Below are 17,891 nucleotides of genomic sequence, written 5' to 3'. Positions count from 1 at the left end.
TCAGAAACTGAATAAATTTGAAAATTATTAACAATACATTTACATTTTGAAGATCTATGCATTTTGAAGATCAGTCAGGTTGAAAAAATGAAATGGACTGCTGACTTATGGCAACCCTATGAATAGGGCTTTCATAGTAAGCAGTATTCAGAGGGGGTTCAGGCTGAGAGGCAGTGACTGGCCCAAGGTCACCCAGTGAGCTTCATGGCTGTATGCGGATTCGATCCCTGGTCTCCCAGGTCATAGTCCAACACCTTAACCACTACACCACTCTGGTTCTCTCAGTCAGGTTAGTGTCCCAATAAACCATACTCAAAGGCCCAAAATAAGGAGTGTGTTTTAGGACTGCCATAAATTGAGAATTTCTTTGGTGAGATTTTGAATTAAACAAAAATTGGCTGAGGGAATAATCCTAAACTTCCAGGAAGGGTTAGCAGATTCCCCTCTTTGTGGACAGAGATCTCCCCGCTGCAACAGCATAAAGCTTTGCTATTGTTGCTGCCCCACCAGTGGCGCTCTGCTGGTGGTGGGCACAAAACTGGGGTATGTTATAGGAGGTCATGGATTCACAGAATCCTAAACTTCCTTACTCCTTGGACATTCCCACCCAACCAAATAGATCTAAACTATGCCAGCCCAGGACATGGCATAGTTAACAGAAAATTTTAAAACACTCTCCAGCGGGTAGGCGGAGTGAGGAAAATGTCATTCCCATTCCCCACCTGCTGAGCTGGCAGTGTTTTAGATTGGCAGAAGATCTGCCACAGAATTCCTCCCCCACACACACACAATTAAGATTGTTCTGTAAGTTATAGAAGTGTTAAAATTGTGGCTATTGTTTATTTATTTATATCCTGGCCGCCCTCCCAGCAGAAGCCCAGGAGGAGTAAAGGTCTGTTTCCGACAACCTTTTTATTCTGAGAACCTTTTTATTTATTAAGATAAAATAAATAACAAGAAAATGTATGCACATGATCATTTAGCATGGCCACAACAAATGCCGTCACTCATTTTCTTTGCAGAATTTCAGTCCATGTTCACTAAGTAACAATCATGTTCACCAACTCTGAGGACCAAAATCAAGGTCAATTCCACTGAAAGAAACATACGATGTTCCATGTTTTTAGTCATTTTAACCATTTTTCCCAACACTGTTTTTCTCTGCTGTATGTCATTATAGCCTACAGCCATACTACCCTGAACACGCCCGATCGCGTCCGATCTCAGAAGCTAAGCAGGGTCAGGCTTGATTAGTACTTGGATGGGAGACTGCCTGGGAATACTGAATGCTGTAGGCTTAGAGGACGGCAATGGTAAACCACCTCTGAATACTTCTTACCACGAAAACCCTATGAATATATCCAAAAAAGATTCATAGGGTTGCCATAAGTCGTAATCGACTTGAAGGCATATAACAAGAAAGTCATTATCATCACCACACCACCCTTTCACCCTATAGAATTCTGGAAAAAGACTGACATCAGCTCAAAAAACCCTGCATTCTAAACTTAGGTTTCTATCATAAACATGCATTCTTGGAAGTACCAATAGGACTTATTTTGAGATAAGCATAGGTTAATGCCACACTAGATGGCAAAAAGTGGGGACTAAGACAAGGGAGACCAGGGTTCAAATCTCAACTCAGCCATGAAGTTTGCCGGGTGACTTTGGGCCAGTCACAATCTCTCAGCCCAACCTACCTCACAGGGTGGTTGTGAGGATACAATGGAGAGGGAGGAGAACCATGTATGCCACCTTGAGCTCTTTGGAGGAAACGGTGGGATATAAATCAAATAATAATAATAATAAACACATTCAAACACCTCCTTACTGATAGGGGCTTAATATTGCAAATGGATCATTCAGATATTGCAAACTCATCATTTGTAACTGGTTTTTGTTTGTTTGTACATATCTGATGTTCTGTGAAATGTTAAATCTTGGCACAGGGTATGGTTTGAAGGCACACGAGGCTACCACCTTACTGAAGCTAAGCCGCTCTAGGTCTAGTCAGTGCCTGGATGGGAGACTGCCTGGGAACCACATCTATGCCACCTTGTTCCTTGATGAAAGAAAGGTGGGATAGTAAATGTAAGAAAATAAATAAATAAATCTTGATTAAAGGGGGGAATATGGGCTGACATTTTGATGCTAATGACATCATAAGGATGCTGCAAACAACTTCCATGCATGAGCTGTACTGATCCCACAACAAATACCCATCAGGAAGCTCACACAGTCAGTCTACAAAGAAAATTCAGAGTACAAATGCAATCACTTAAGAAGTCATTGTGCTAATTACCTCCCATTCCTACCCTATACTTTTGAAGAACAGGTGATATAAAACTGAAGCTAAGGAGACTACAATCCAAATGTGCTAGGACTAAGGTCCAGCAGAAGTTCCCACTATAGGAGGAGTAGGGAATTTATGACCCACCAGATATTGCAGGGCTACAGCTCCCACCATTCCTTGGTCAAGCTGCCTGGGACTGATGGAGTTGCAATCTGACAACATCTGAAGAGCTGCAAGAAAGGGAGGGCATTTCTGCCTATTTCCCCCTTCTTCCTCAGCCCCTCATGCCTACTGTTCCAGAGAGTCCCACAACCCTCCAAAGCAGGTTTTCAGGGGCCATAGGGGGTGCAGGGTGAAAGGAGGAATTGGTGAAATCACCCCCTCCCGCTCTCACTAGTGAGACTGCCCATTCACAGAATTCTGCTTGTGAGAATCTTTTCAAATACATATGTATGATTGCATGGCTTTTAAGAGCTATGCACTATATTCTGCACATTCTATGAAGCAAGAAACCTATGTACAAGGAACTGTTGTTCACAATGCCATAACTATTATTACCTGCTAGCTGATGTGTAGCACAAGGAGCCAAACAACAATATGGAGTTGTCCTGGCTGACTTCCTTAGTCCTCCAAGGATTATGGGTCTTTCCACCACAACTTACACCTTTCAGAAAAGCCACTGTGAGTTTGTTTGTGAAGCCCAGTCCACAAACACCCTTCTTTTTAAAAGCTAATTTCAAGCTCTTGAAAACTAGGGAGTGGAACACAATCTAAGCAAAGTTACCCACATAACTTTAAATCCGTAAGTCCCACTGAACTCAATGGGTCTTATTTCTTGAGGGGACATGTGCTGCAAAATGCTTAACTGATTTGACTGATTCTTATCCTTCATCTTATTCTTTGCTTCAAATAATCACAAAAAAAACCACAGGCCATAATGCATTGATAGAAGAAGTTAAGTGCCGAAATTTGCATTCTAATAAATGCCTGCAGCACTCTGGATAGAAAGGTTTAAATGTTTAAATAAAGTAAATGAAAATCACTGCAACAAGAAAAGAAAATCTGAAGAAGTATGCCTTTAGTTGAACTAAAAAAAGGAAACATTTCTAAAAATGGTATGTGCTTGCTGGAAAATACTGCAAAGTTCTGAGGTTTAATGTTTCAGTTTTTTAGCTCATTGCTTGCAGCTTCCACTAGACATCAGGAGACTGTGAACACTATCATAAAATAGGATGCTAGGCTAGATGTACCACTGATCTCATTTTGCCAGTCTGCCCCTGTGGAATGCAATCCTGCACACATAGTCAGGCTGCTTAAATTGCATTGACTTCAATCGGCTGCAATCCTATGCACACTTAACCTGAAAGTCCCATTGAGCTCAGTGAGGCTTGCATCTGAGTAGACCTGCATAGTTAAACATCCAAATGTTGTGCAGGATTGCACTGAAGGCACACAAACATACACACACGAAGACATAAAAGCTAAGACAATGGGTCTTTTTTCTGTGCCTTGCTTACATACAACTTTCTTCTCACTAAAAAAAGAACCTTTCTGGGTGTATCTTTGTATACTAATGGGTGAAAATGTGAATCCAATTAACTTCAAATTTAGCTCATAATGAACTTATCTCATTTTGCTACCAGCTCAGCTCTCATCCGTGGCAGTAATTAACCACTGGGGGTTGTCACTCCCAGACACATGACACAGAGAGATTTCCCCCACGCTCAAGCGCTTCAAACCCTTGCAGAATTCATTACCCTGACAGTGTGAAAACCCTTCACTTTTAATACCATAGGGCACCAACAATTTTTTTCACTTTATCTACCTGATTACCAGCAACAGTATGAAAGAAAGGAATCCACAAGAGATGTTATTAATTACTGCAAAAAGATACATTAGAAAATGAGGAGGGGGTGCAGGTGGTAAAAGGAAGGCCTTCAAAGCCATTTACTTACTCGTGCTCCAGTTACGTATTCTGTTCTCCCACAATACATGGACTTTCTGCTTCAATCCTAAACTATACCACACATACTTTTAAAAAGCATTTCCCCCAGTATAGGCAGTTATCAGTTAATGTAAGAATTTCTTCTTTTTTTCCATGGCTACTAGTGAAATTACAAAATAGGAGCCATGGTCAGGCACTCAGTGTATTGGATTAATATACTACCCTCTTCTCCCTAGGGATCAAGAGTTCAGATTTAGAATAGGTCACACGTAAAAATGAGTTTGATTGTCACAGATTAATCCCTAGTGGGTGTTTGTGCAACTCAAAGCCATCACAAAGTTGTCAGTTTCTGAAAGAACCTGGTTTGATGAACCTTCATGCTATTATGTAATAGGAGCCAATAAAACTACTTACAGCTACACAGCAGACTCAAAACTATAGTAGTAAAGCATTGTGTTCAAGAGGTTCACTTCAGATGTCACAATACAATCTGTTTTGCATCTAGCTTCCTGCACCCTCATCCCCAAAAGATGCAAGGGCTAAACTGGGTTCGGACTTTAAATGCAGAATTGTTCCCTAGACATGCATGCCAGGTCTCATTCTGATGCTTCAGTCTTCAAGAGAGACTTTGCATTGTGTTAGTTTTCACATATTTCCTGCTCCCCTTAAAAATGGGGACAGGGGTCAAAATGGATTCAAACTTAAAACACAGAGCTGTATTCTGGGCATGTATACCAAATTTAATTCCTAGTATCTTAGGATTCAATTAAGTTACTGCAGTACAACTTATGAATGCAATGTGAAACAGGCAAGTTATACTAAAGGCCTCACTGAAAATGCTAAATGTGGGCAGTGCCTGGACAAGGCAAAGAACTTTTTCCCCTAAGGCAAAAGTTCCATGCACAGTTCAGGCCTTAATGGCCCTGCGGGCATCCTTGTTGGCCAATGTGGATAAATGATGAAAGACTGAAAGTGCATGTGGTTGATTGGAGGAAGGGGCATTACATGTAGGGTTGCCATATTCCAGTTCCACAAATCTGGGCAGGCTAATTTGCATATTGTGCATATTATTTGCATATTAATATTTTGATTGTCCAGTTGTTTTCTTTTTGTGCCTAGGAATTACCACCAAAAACTGGGGAAAGATGTGAGAAATCTTTTCTTTAAAAGCAACATTTTCAGCCTTAAATGCCTAGACTCTAGTTTCCAACACTATGGAATATTTATTGATTGATTAAGAGGATTTATATCCTGCCCTTCTGCTGTTAAAAACAGAGCTCAGCACAGCTTACAAATATAATAAAAACAATAAAAATACACAATCAATATAAAAACACAAAATAGCGACAAACATAAAGTAAATCAGGGCAGCAGTACGGTTAACCATTACATATACAATATATTTCAGAGATGTGGTGGGTGGAGAAAAACAAGAAGCCAAAATGTTAGGAAAAGGAGTCTTTCACACCACATGCTCAGTTCTAAATATTGTTGCAGCAAGTTTTACAAGTTCCTCCATGTTACCAAATTCTTCCAAGCTACACAGCAAGTGGATTGGACTGTGAAAGACCAACCCAAATTGTGTTTGCATTTTGACAACTTTGTAGGGCAGTACAATATCTCAGAGAGGAGGTCAGGTCTCCTGCTCCCCTGGTGCATTCACTATAGGTGCCCAATTTCCCTGCTTTTTAAAGTTTGGTAGAAATATCTGTGGGCTATAGGTACATTCTTAAACCGCAAGGTTTTTTTGCGTATTAGTGAATTTCCTTGCTTTTTAATCCGGGAGGTAAGAAATGGGATCCTGCGCAAGTTTGCTGAGAATGGATTGATCATTTGCATGCTTATTGAGTTAAGTGGGATTTACACACACACACACACACACACACACACACACACACACACACGACAATCATGCTTAGGATAGGTGAAACTGACCACAGGGGATGGGGAAGGGAGGAGGGAGGGGTGGAAAGGCAGAGGGGAGGACTGGGATGGGAGCAGGCAGGAGGGGGAGGGGAGAAGAAGGACAGATGTGGTCATTTGCATGTTTATTGAGTTCAGTGGGATTTACTCCCGTGCAATCATGCTTAGGATAGGTAAAACTGACCATGGGGAGGGAAGCCTGAAGTGGACAGGGGAGGAGGCAGAAGGAAGAGGGGAGGGGAGTAGGCAGGGAGAGGAAAGGGGAAGGAGGGAAAAGGTAGGTTTGATCATTTGTATGATTATTGAGTTGAATCGGATATACTCCTATGCAATCATGATTAGGATAGGTAAAACTGACCAGGCTGGGCCTGCCAACCAAGACGTCTTCTGTATCTTTAAAAGCTGTGCAGGGGGATGGGAGAATTCCACCTTGTGGTTTTTCCCATTACAATGTTGCAAGAACACCTGCACTTGGCTGACTTTCTCTTCTCCTAAAGATACAGGATCAGTCTCAGGCCCTGAACCTGGCAACCCTACCTCCCACCCAAATTTAAAACAAAGCTGTCCCTGGCCACATCCACACCAGGCCTCTATTACACTTTGGACAATCATTATTTATTTATCTATTTATTTGGTGTATTTATATACCGCCCCATAGCCGAAGCTCTCTGGGCGGTTTACAATAACTAAAAACATTAAAAACAAATATACAAATTTAAAAACACATCTTTTAAAAACAATTTAAAAGAATTTATCATGGCTTCTCTCAAAGCCATGTCTCAAAGCCAATCATGGCTTCTCTCAAAGAATCCTGGGAAGTGTAGTTAGTGAAGAGTGCTGAGAGTTGCTAGGAGACGCCCTGCTCCTCTCACAGACCTTCAATCAGAGTGGCTGACTGTTAAGCATTCTCTCAGGGGAATAGGAGTCTCCTCTCAGCACCCTTCACAAACTACACTTCCCAGGATTCTTTGAGGGAAGCCATGACTGTCTCAAGTGAAATCAAGTCTGGTGTGGGTGTGGCCCTCTTATTGGCCAAGCCCAGCAGCTGTGAGGCTTTTAGAACACTGACAGTTGGTCCTTACTGAGCATGCCCCGCGTTATAATAGGCTTCCAGCCAAAATTTCTTAAATTAATTAAAAATCAACCAGGCATTTTTTTAACTTTTAAACTGCAGTAGATGAAGGTCACAGTATGGGGCAAGGTCAGTATTAGGATTACAGGTACTCTGTGAATATGGCTGATTTTTAATGAATTTCAACAGATTATGAGAACTCTGGCAGAAAAAAGTCCAAAAGGGCTCTGAGGTTTTTCTCTCTCTTTTTAGACTTTGAACTCTCGATTCTCTCTGACTTTTTTGTGTATCGCCATGAAAATTGAGAGGGTTGTTAAGCAAGCGTTTCTGAGTTCAGAACTATAAGTTTTGTAAGGTTTTGTTTTGAAATGAGCTTATGGGAAGCATCAGAATGGCATGCGGGGGTATTTTCCATTTAAACATTGCGGAATGTGAAAAATCCATGTGAAGGCGGCTGTTTGACTCTATTCCACGGGACATGTTGTGGGCCAAATTAGCTAATACAACTACTGATACGAGATTGTTGTTCTTGATATATAAGCTGCACCTAAACACTTCCCTCCGTGTTCGCTGTGGTCAAAATGGAGATCTCTCCAACCTAATTACCACATCAAGAGGAGTCAGACAAGGGTGTGTGCTGGCCCCACTCCTCTTTAATCTTTTTCTAAATGATTTGGCCCCCAAATGCTTTTCATCTGACCTTCACTCGCCTAAAATTAAAGGAAATAACTGTCCCATTCTGCTTTACGCTGATGATGCGGCTTTGCTCTCCTTTTCTAAAGTTGGCCTCAACGTTTGATTAGAATTTTTATGAAATACTGCTTAGAGAATGCATTAACAATCAATTTCTCCAAAACCAAAATTCTAGCGTTTGCAAAATCCTCTCTAACTCCCATATGGAAAATTAATGGCCACTCCATTGAGCAAGTCAGAGCATATAAATATCTAGGTATCTTATTCTATTCCTCTCTTTCCTGGGTGCCACACATTCGTGCGGCAGTTGCGACGGCCCGTACAGCGCTGAAGAGCATTGTACGTTATTATTACAACAACGGGGGGCAACATATTCCGGCGGCTTTCCAGGTATTCAGAGCTAAAATATTATCCCAACTATTATATGGTGTCCAGATCTGGATACATGCTTTCAACCCCACGGTTGAGTCAGTGTTGTCTATCTTCCTACGCCAAATATTTGGAGCCCCAAACTGTGTTCCTAATGCTGTTTTAAGAATGGAAGTGGGATCAAGCTCGGTTGAATGCCAAGCATGGTCCATTGCCTTTAATTTCTGGACTAAAATCATTTATGTATGCCCACCAGGTTACCTGTCATTTCTTAGGGAAGATGGGCACCTACCCATCTGGATGAAATGCTTCTTAGATAAACTGCCCTATTTAGGCCTTTCAACAGAATTCCTCTCCACACAAGATCTCAGTAAGGCTAGGCAGATTATTAGGGCTAAGCTCAAGGATATTGACAGACAATCCACAATTCAAGCTGCAGCTAAAGTATGCTCCCCCTTCAGCATAATTTGGGCTTCAATTTTCTAAGGTACGCTCCATACCTAGATGTTCTAACGACTCCTAAATATAGATTAGCCTTTTCCAAAGTGCGCTTTAACTGTTTAGAGTCTGCGCTCTTAGAGGATAGATTCAAGGGTATGCCTTCACTTCCCCATGTCCTTTTTGCTTGCCCAATATATGTCGAGGAAAGGGATCTATATATCGCACCCTTCTTACAAAAACATCCCAATAGATCTCCAGAACATTGGATGCCATGGCTTCTATCCGGCAATAACAGCTCTCATTTGATCCCAGTTGCTAAGTATTTCTATGCAATCCAGCGTAAACGACTCCTACTTAATATGAATCCTTTGATGTAAATGTTTTATTATTACTAAGCTTTGGTTTTAACAATTTGACTGCAATTGGCTGTAACTTTTACTTTTCTTGACGGGTCGTTGACCGTAATAAAGTGATTGATTGATTGAAAAATCCATGCTGGCTATAGTATACAGCCACTCTCGTGGCTGTATAATGAATCAATAAACATAGAATTAATCCCATAGTGACAGATGTAAATAAACACAGGAACGCCGGTTACCTTCGTATTATGGTATCTATAGAGTACACATACACACACAACAACCCATGAAATATAGTATTTGAGGCATGCAGTGGAGGCTAGTTGATTAGGGCAAATGGCACATTTCCCCACCAACCTCAGTCTGGCCTCAGCCAGCCCCACCTGCAGCAGGCAGCTCTTACTTACAACCACTCCAGTGGGTGGAACTATTTGTCACCTCCCTCCTCCTTTGCCTCAGTGTTGCCCTTACAAAACTCAGCAAGCAGGAGAGAAGAGACAAAAGTAGAATTAGCTGACTCTGCCTGCCATTGGCTCTGGCTCCACCTACAGTACTTCCCTGCCTTCTGCTCAATGGCCACCAGCCACTATTGGATACAGTTTCATCAGATAGCCACTGGCTTTATACAGTAAAATGGGGAACAGCTGCAGCACGAAGGGACTGAGGAAGACCTGCCCTGGGAGAGAGTATCTGGCATCTGGGTGCTTGCTACTAGCTCCTTTGGGCTGCAGTGTGTCCAGACAGCTGAAGTCCCTGGAAGTACTACAAGGACTGGGACCCCCTGCCTGGCCCTTGCTTCAGAGAGAGGCTGCAGTTAATCTCGCAGCCTCTTGCAACAGCTGCTGGCTGGGCCAGGAGGCATAAAAGCCCAGCTGCCCTTGGGGAGCCCCTTAGGGAGTCCCGAGGGTGAGGGCGTTACCCCCTTCTATTACTTTTTCTTGTTTTTTAATTTGTTTTCTGTTAAACCAGTCTAGAGGAGATTGGTGGTGGGGAGGGTGTGTGATGCATGTGTAGTTCCTGCACAGGGTGGGAGCCTGTGCAGTGAACTGAATGACAGGAGAAAGTCGCCAGATGCCTTCAGAGTGAGAGTCTGTAACTAGCAGAAGGCTGGCCCTCCCTGGGTGTGAGACAGGAGGGGGAGTAGATGGGCCCTGTGTGAAAAAGTTTGAATGGGTGTGACTGTTCCCAATCCTCGCAGAGGCCTACTGGGATAATTGGCTCCAGCAGGCTTTGTTGGTGGGCTTGTGTTGGGCCCATATCGGGTGTTTAGGAGGAGTCTTAGTACGGAGGAACATGGGTGAGACCACCCCAATTTCAGTGATTACAGGCAGAGGGAAATATAGCCATGGGGAGGTGGTGAATTACCCGAGAAGGCGAAGGCAAGGCCACCTGTACCTTGTTCCTTGCTGCCACTCCTCTCATGGATTAGTTCCTCCTTGCTCATCTGCTGTGCCCACTGGCCTGTGTGTGTTGCTGTTTAATGCCAGATCGGTACGTAATAAGACCACTCTCATCCATGACTTGATTGTGGATGAAGGTGCTGATTTGGTGTGTATTACCGAGACCTGGGTGGGTGAGCTTGGAGGGGTTGATCTGACCCAGCTTTGCCCACCTGGATACTCGCTGCAGCACAAGCACAGGCTGCAGGAATGGGTGGGTGGGGAGGAATTGCTGTGGTCTACAGAACTTCCATCTCTATCACCAGGAAACCACTCTGTCTTGGAGCTGGCTATGAGGGCCTGCACCTGGTGTTGGGCTGAGGAGACAGTAAACCAGGGTTCCTGCTGGTGTACTGTCCACCCTGCTACCCGACAGCTTCTCTGACCGAGCTGGTGGAGGTCATCTCGGCTGTGGCGTTGGAGGAGCCCAGAACGATAGTGCTGGGTGATTTCAATGTCCATGCTGAGGCTGCCTCTAGTGTTCCGGCTCGGGACTTCATGGCCTCCATGACGACCATGGGGCTGTCTTAACTTGTTACTGGCCCAACACATAGGGCAGGGCACACCCTCAACTTGGTTTTTGCTCCACATGGAGGAAGGGGTGGTCTGGAGATAGCGGGGGTGGATGTCACCCCATTGTCATGATCAGATCACTTCCTGGTGAAGTTTAGACTTATGGCTCCAATCCTTCCTTGCAGGGGTGGTGGACAGATTAAAATGGTCTGTCCCCAGAGACTAATGGAATCCACTGGATTCCTGAATGCCCTGGGGGAGTTCCCAGTAGACAGAGCAGGTGAGCCTGTTGAAGCCTTTGTCACACTGTGGAACAGCGAGGCGCGTCGGGTTCTTGACACGGTTGCCCCCGAGCGCCCTCTCCGGCACTGTGGAGCCCGGCTTGCACCTTGGTACACCAGTGAGCTAAGGGCAATGAAACACGCTGGACAACGACTACAGCGCAAGTGGCGAAAGACGTGCTGTGAGGCTGATTGGGCAAGACTAAAACATCATAACCGTGCCTACTGTGTGGCGGTGAGGGAAGCGAAGAAGGCCCACTTCTCTGCCTCCATCGCATCCTCAAGTAGCCATCCAGTGGAGCTTTTCCGTATTGTCAGGGGTCTGTTGACATCAACTTCACGAAATGGAGTCTTAGACCCTTCGGAGGCCCACTGTGAATTGTTTGCAAGGCACTTTGAGGGTAAAGTGGCTCGCCTCCTTAGCAGTCTTGATGCCCCATCCACATCTACTGTAGTCCCCAATGAGGTGTCCAGTGCAACGTCTGCTGCAACTTCTTGGGAATGGTTTCAGTTGATGTGGCCTGATGACGTGGACAAGGTGCTTGCGATGATGCAGCCAGTAACATGTCCTCTCAACCCTTCCCCTTCTTGGCTTATTAAAGCTTGCCAAGGGGGTCTGACCAAGTGGATCCAGGGTGCGGTCAATGCATCATTGCGAGAGGGAGTGGTTCCAGCCACCTTGAAAGAGGTGGTGATTCGACCACTCCTGAAAAAGCCCAACCTGGACCCATTGGTTTGTGACAACTACAGACTGGTTGCAAATACCCCCTTCTTAGGGAAGGTGATTGAGAGGGTTGTGGCGCAGCAACTGCAAGTACTCTTGGATGAAACAGATTATTTTGACCCATCCCAGTCTGGGTTCAGGCCTGGTTATGGGACTGAATCAGCCTTGGTTGCCCTGATGGATGACCTTTATCGGGAGGACAGGGGGAGTGAGACCCTGTTATTCTTACTTGATCTCTCAGCAGCTTTTGATACCATTGACCATGGTATCCTTCTGGGCCGACTTGGTAAGATGGGTATTGGAGGCACTGTTTTACAGTGGATCCGATCCTATCTCCAGGGTCATTCTCAGAGAATAGCATTGGGTGACTGTCTTTCGGCCTCCTGGTATCTGTGCTGTGGGGTGCAGCAGGGTACCATCTTGTCCCCCATGCTGTTTAACATCTATATGAAACCCTTGGGAGCAGTCATCAGGAGCTTTGGGGTGAGGTGTCAGCAGTATGCTGATTATACCCAGCTCTATTTCTCCGTAACATCTGAATGAGGAGAGGCTGTGCAAGCCCTGGACTGCTGCTTGGACTTGGTGGTGGGCTGGATGAGGGCCTATAAAGTGAGTCTGAATCCTAGCAAGATGGAGGGGCTGTGGGTTGGTGGTTCCCGAGTTCAGATAATTGATCAGTTGCCTGTTTTGGATGGGGTCGTACTCCCTCTGAAAGAGCAGGTCCGTAGCCTGGGGGTGCTCCTGGATCCATCTTTGTTGCCAGAGGCCAAGGTGACCTCAGTGGCTAGGAGTGCCTTTTACCAGCTTCGGCTGGTGAGACAGCTGCGGCCGTTTCTGGACTGGGATAGCATGACCACTGTTGTCCACGCACTGGTAACCTCTAGGCTGGATTACTGTAATAGACTCTATGTGGGGCTGCCCTTGAGGTTGGTCTGGAAGCTGCAGCTGGTGCAAAATGCGGCGGCGAGACTGCTCACTGGAGCAGGGTATCACCAACATGTCACCCCGCTGCTGAAAGAATTGCACTGGCTGCCCATTTGCTACCTGGCCAAGTTCAAGGTTCTAGTTTTGGCGTACAAAGCCCTATGCAGCTTGGGACCAGGATACCTGAAAGACCATCTTACCCCTTATATGCCCAGTCGATCACTGCGCTCTGCACGTGAGGGCCTCCTGCAGATACCATCTTATCAGGAGGTTTGTTCTGCACAATATAGGAAATGGACCTTTAGTGTGGTGGCACCTACCCTGTGGAATTCCCTCCCTTTGAATATTAGGGAGGCACCATCTCTGCTATTTTTTCGGCGCCTTTTGAAGACTTTCCTCTTTCAACAAGCCTTTTAAGTTGAGACCTATCTCAGTCTGCATCTGTGTCAGAACTGTTTAATACGTTTTTAATGTTTTAACCCTTTTTTAAGGTTGTTTTTTAAAATGTTTTTAATGCTGTTTTGTTGTAATGTATTTTAAGATCTGTTTTTATGGTGTTTTAAAGTGTTTTAGTGCTTTGTTTGCCACCCTGGGCTCCTGCTGGGAGGAAGGGCAGGATACAAATTTAATAAATAATTAATAAATAAATGTGTCATAAAGAATAGGATCCAAGGCTAATAGAAGGCTAACAGTGCAATCCCATACACACATACCTGGGAATCAGTTCTACAGAACTCAGTTGAACTTACTTCAGAGTATACATTAATAAGATTGTGTCACAAGAGTGTGAATTATGAACTGGGAATCCCTGCCTCTCTCAGTTCAAATACTCACTTTCTCATCCTCAGCACCCTGCCTGCAAAACGGGACAATAACACAGTTTCTTAACAGAATGTTATGTGCAACCTTACAGGGTTTTTATATTGATCTTTGAAAGAACATATGTGAAGTAATTGGAACAGTCAGAAAGGGCTAGATGTTATTAAGTGACAAGTGGGACCTGCAGTAAAATGTAGCAGTGCGGAATCCTCCTGTTCAGGGTTTCAGCAAACCAACCATAACCTCTTCCAGTATTTAAACTAATACAGGATAAGACCATCAGTTACAAGCCACGATGATCGTGTCCTGCCTCCAGTTGGAGAGGCCATATGCCTCTGGATATCAATTGCTGGGAAACACAAGAGAGGAGAGTCCTATTGCCCTCAAGGCATCTGATTGGCCACTTTGTGAACAGAATGCTGGACTAGATGGGTGTTTCATCTGATCCAGTAGGGCTCTTTTTGTGTTCTTATTCTCCATCCCTCCCGCCCAAATTTTCCATTTTTCTTCCTCCAACTATCAGTCAGCTTTATGTTGCCACTATGCATGGTTGACCCTCAGTGGGTAGTTCTGGGTCCTCCCCTCTTTAGGATTTTTTTCCCTTAAACTTTTTTTTAAACAGGAGCACCAGTTGGGTGTGCTGAGGAACTGCCCTCCTGACAAGAGTAACACTGCTTTTACCAGGATGGGGCAGGGCAGAGCAGTGGTGAGGTCAGGTCAGTGCAGGTAGAATGGCAGAGCCAATCTGGTGCTCCTGCTGGTTCACCCACAAAGCCCCAACTTTGTTGCCACCCTGCCCTGCGCCCATACACTCCCAGTAAGCAGCAGCAATGCCACTGTTGGGAGGATGGCTCTACAACCCCACCCCATCATGTCAACTGCTCCTGTCTGTAAACCTTGCTGTAAATCTGTAAACCTGCTAACACATATATGTGGATGTTGCCATTTTGACTACATAAGGACAGGCACTTGGAAAACTGAATTCACTGTTCATATATGATGACAGGAAATATTAGATTAAAGGGCATGCAGGACTTTGTACTATATTCCAGGATGCCCATATTTCTTCAGCTGATGGCATGATGTTTTGTCAACCAAAATATCAAGGCAGTCCATTAGTCTATCTAGCCCAGAATTGTTGACAGCTCTCCATACTTTCAGGCAGAGGCCTTTCCAAACCCTACCTGGTATCCTTTAACTGGATATGCTGGGAAGTGAACCTGCAGCCTTACACATACAAACTGTCTGTTCTACCTCTGAGTTATGCCCCCAGCCCAGTTACTAGAGCTATAGCCCAGCCCACTGGCTATTTATTATAGGCTACCATGTGATCCACAGTCTCTGTGCTATTGCAGCTCCAGTAAGATAGGATTTATTGAATCCCTGGTGGACTGCCACCCATGGCTGCTGAGCATCATTTGACTTGGTAGTTTACTAGTTCTACAGAATGAATTAATGTTACTTCTCTTTCTTTGTTTATGTTCATTCTTCTGACTCTTAATGTTTCCTTATGGGCATTAGATGGTTAAACAACTTTTTTTAAACACTGGGTACAATCTAGCCAAAGTTAACACAAGAATATCTCTATTAGACCAAAGATCTATTTAGTGAAGCGTCGCATTTCCCACAGTGGCCATCTAGGTGCTTATGAGAAGCCACAAACAGGACATGAGGGCAATAGCACTTTTCCTTTGATATATCAATTTATATAAAGAGATCATAACACATCTACGCTCTTTTCAGTTGAAATCAGTGGAATTTAAGCACTTTTAACTTTGGGCAAACCATGCCTGTTCTCTCTTTTTATTAACTATTCCTTCTTTTATAAGATTTCCAACTTAATTTTGGAAAACTTTCATCCCCATTTGATATCATCTTTGTATCTCCTTCAGGCAAAAGGTGTTTTGTTGTTGTTATATTCCACCTTTCCTCCAAGGAGCTCAAGGTGCCATACAAACATGGTTCTCCCCCTCCTGATTTTATCTTCACAACCACCGCATGAGGTAGGTTGCCCCAAGGTTGGGCAAGTTACTTGCCCAAGGTCACCCAGTGAGCTTTATAGCTGAGCAGCGATTTGAACCCTGGTCTTCCAGGTCCCAGTCTGACACTAACTGTACCACACTGACTCACTGGTATTAATCTAATATAGTGTACAAGCTAACTTTTTCTTCTTGTCAAAAAGACAGCTTCTTGTTCCATTACTTATATTTTTCTTTTTGTTCATCTGATTTTAGTGCCTTAATTTGTAGATACATGAATGAATTATTATTGTCAAGGACAAAAACAATTTGATAGTCCTAATCCAGCTAGGGATTACTTTCATGCAGAAAAAGGTTTCCATGTCTGCACCTCCCAGGATGAAAATAAGAGAGCTTGCTGGAGGGGCAGAAGGGATATCTTTGAGGTAGGAATGGGAGTATTATTTGTTCAGTCTGCTTTTCACAGTGGACCAGCCCAATTCGATGTTCTCAGATTTGCAGTTCAGAATGCAACTATCAACTGGATTTTGCTCTTCTCCACATTTTGTGATGCAGTTTCAGTCCCAACAGTGCATGTGAAAATATGTTTTACATTAAGAATGTGTTCACTCTAGTCCAGAGATCCAAGAACACAGCAGGAAGCTGAATATCTACAAGTATGCAGATTCATTCCACTCCAATTCAGACATCCCCTCCCCGCCACCAGGAGATCAGCAGTTTGAAAGCTAGCAACAGTGCACATATTGCTTGGTGAGGAAAGCTCTACTGAGATAGATGCACTCATAGCCCTACAGGCTAAGATCAAAATGCATTTTCAGATTTTTCAGCAAAATATTATGGTATTTAAGAACAGAAATGATGCAATATTTGGTTTTCATTGGGAGTGGGGAGTCAAACTTAACGTCTGTAGAAGAAACAGAAATCCCCAAATATGGAAATGTAACACCCACATTAGCACTGTTTGATGACAGTTTGTTATTTGTTGTTATTTTAGATACTCACTACAACCCATCATGTGATTTAATATATAGACCAGATATCCCATTATTTGAAAGATTTAGCTCTGTGGCACTGTAATACTATGCAATATTTTGAGACCCTGTTGGATAAATGCATTATATAAAGGTGACTGCATTTAAGGGTTGTAATCTAACTTTGGAAGCAGTATTTATTATGCAATCAGATCAATATGGAGGGAATGATTAGATTTCTGTCATATCAGAAACCTAAATTCTAGTCAAATGTTTAATTAAATTAATTAAATGAGATTCTGAGAACTTTATTTAGCTTATGTTATATGGTAAATATATGTTAGTGGGAAAATAATAGTCTCCTGTCTGCAGGAATTGAAATGGAACTTTGGACAATAATAATAGCTAGAAAAGGTACAGAAGGCGGGGCACAGACAAGGTCGAGCAAGAGAACTCAACAGAGTACAAGTTAAACTGGAATGCAGTCAGTCAAATCACTTGCAGATCCAATAGCAGCAAGGGCCAACATATAAGCCAGGAACTAGCTTAACAGAGTAAATCTACTGTTTCTTTCACACTTTATGCCTGATTGCCCTGATGTGCAACCTATACTCTGGACAAGAGGCTATTGTAAGGACAGAATATGGAGAAACCGATTAGTTCCCAACTGGAAAGGGTGTGAGGCAAGGGTGTATTTTATCACCCTATTTGTTTAATCCATATGCAGAACATATCATACAGAAAGTGGGATTGGGCCAAGATGAAGGAGGTGTGAAAATTGAAGGGAGAAATATCAATAATTTAAGATATGCAGATGATAGTATACTACTAGCAGAAACCAGTAATGATTTGAAATGAATGCTGATGAAAGTTAAAAAGGAAAGCACAAAAGCAGGACTACAGCTGAATCTCAAGAAGATTAAAGTAATAACAACAGAAGATTTATGTAACTTTAAAGTTGACAATGAGGACATTGAATTTGTCAAGGATTATCAATACCTCGGCACGGTCATTAACCAAAATGGATACAATTGTCAAGAAATCAGAAGAAGGCTAGGACTAGGGAGGGCAGCTGTTGGAGAACTAGAAAAGGTCCTCAAATGCAAAGATGCATCACTGAACACTAAAGTCAGGGTCATTCAGACC

At 43.5% G+C, this 17,891-nt stretch overlaps 1 protein-coding gene and 1 pseudogene across 2 annotated transcripts in view; one reads left to right on the top strand and one right to left on the bottom strand.

Annotated features, from left to right (window-relative positions):
• PAX5 (paired box 5) overlaps window positions 1-17,891 on the bottom strand; it is a 348,343-nt gene that overhangs the window by 94,197 nt on the left and 236,255 nt on the right. The gene's annotated exons all lie outside the window — the stretch shown is intronic.
• On the top strand, window positions 1,180-1,298 carry LOC133375716 (5S ribosomal RNA; annotated as a pseudogene).

This window comes from Rhineura floridana, chromosome 1 (assembly GCF_030035675.1).
Source record: "Rhineura floridana isolate rRhiFlo1 chromosome 1, rRhiFlo1.hap2, whole genome shotgun sequence".
NCBI classification, from domain to species: Eukaryota; Metazoa; Chordata; class Lepidosauria; order Squamata; family Rhineuridae; genus Rhineura; species Rhineura floridana.
This window is presented reverse-complemented; position numbering and strand designations above follow the sequence as displayed.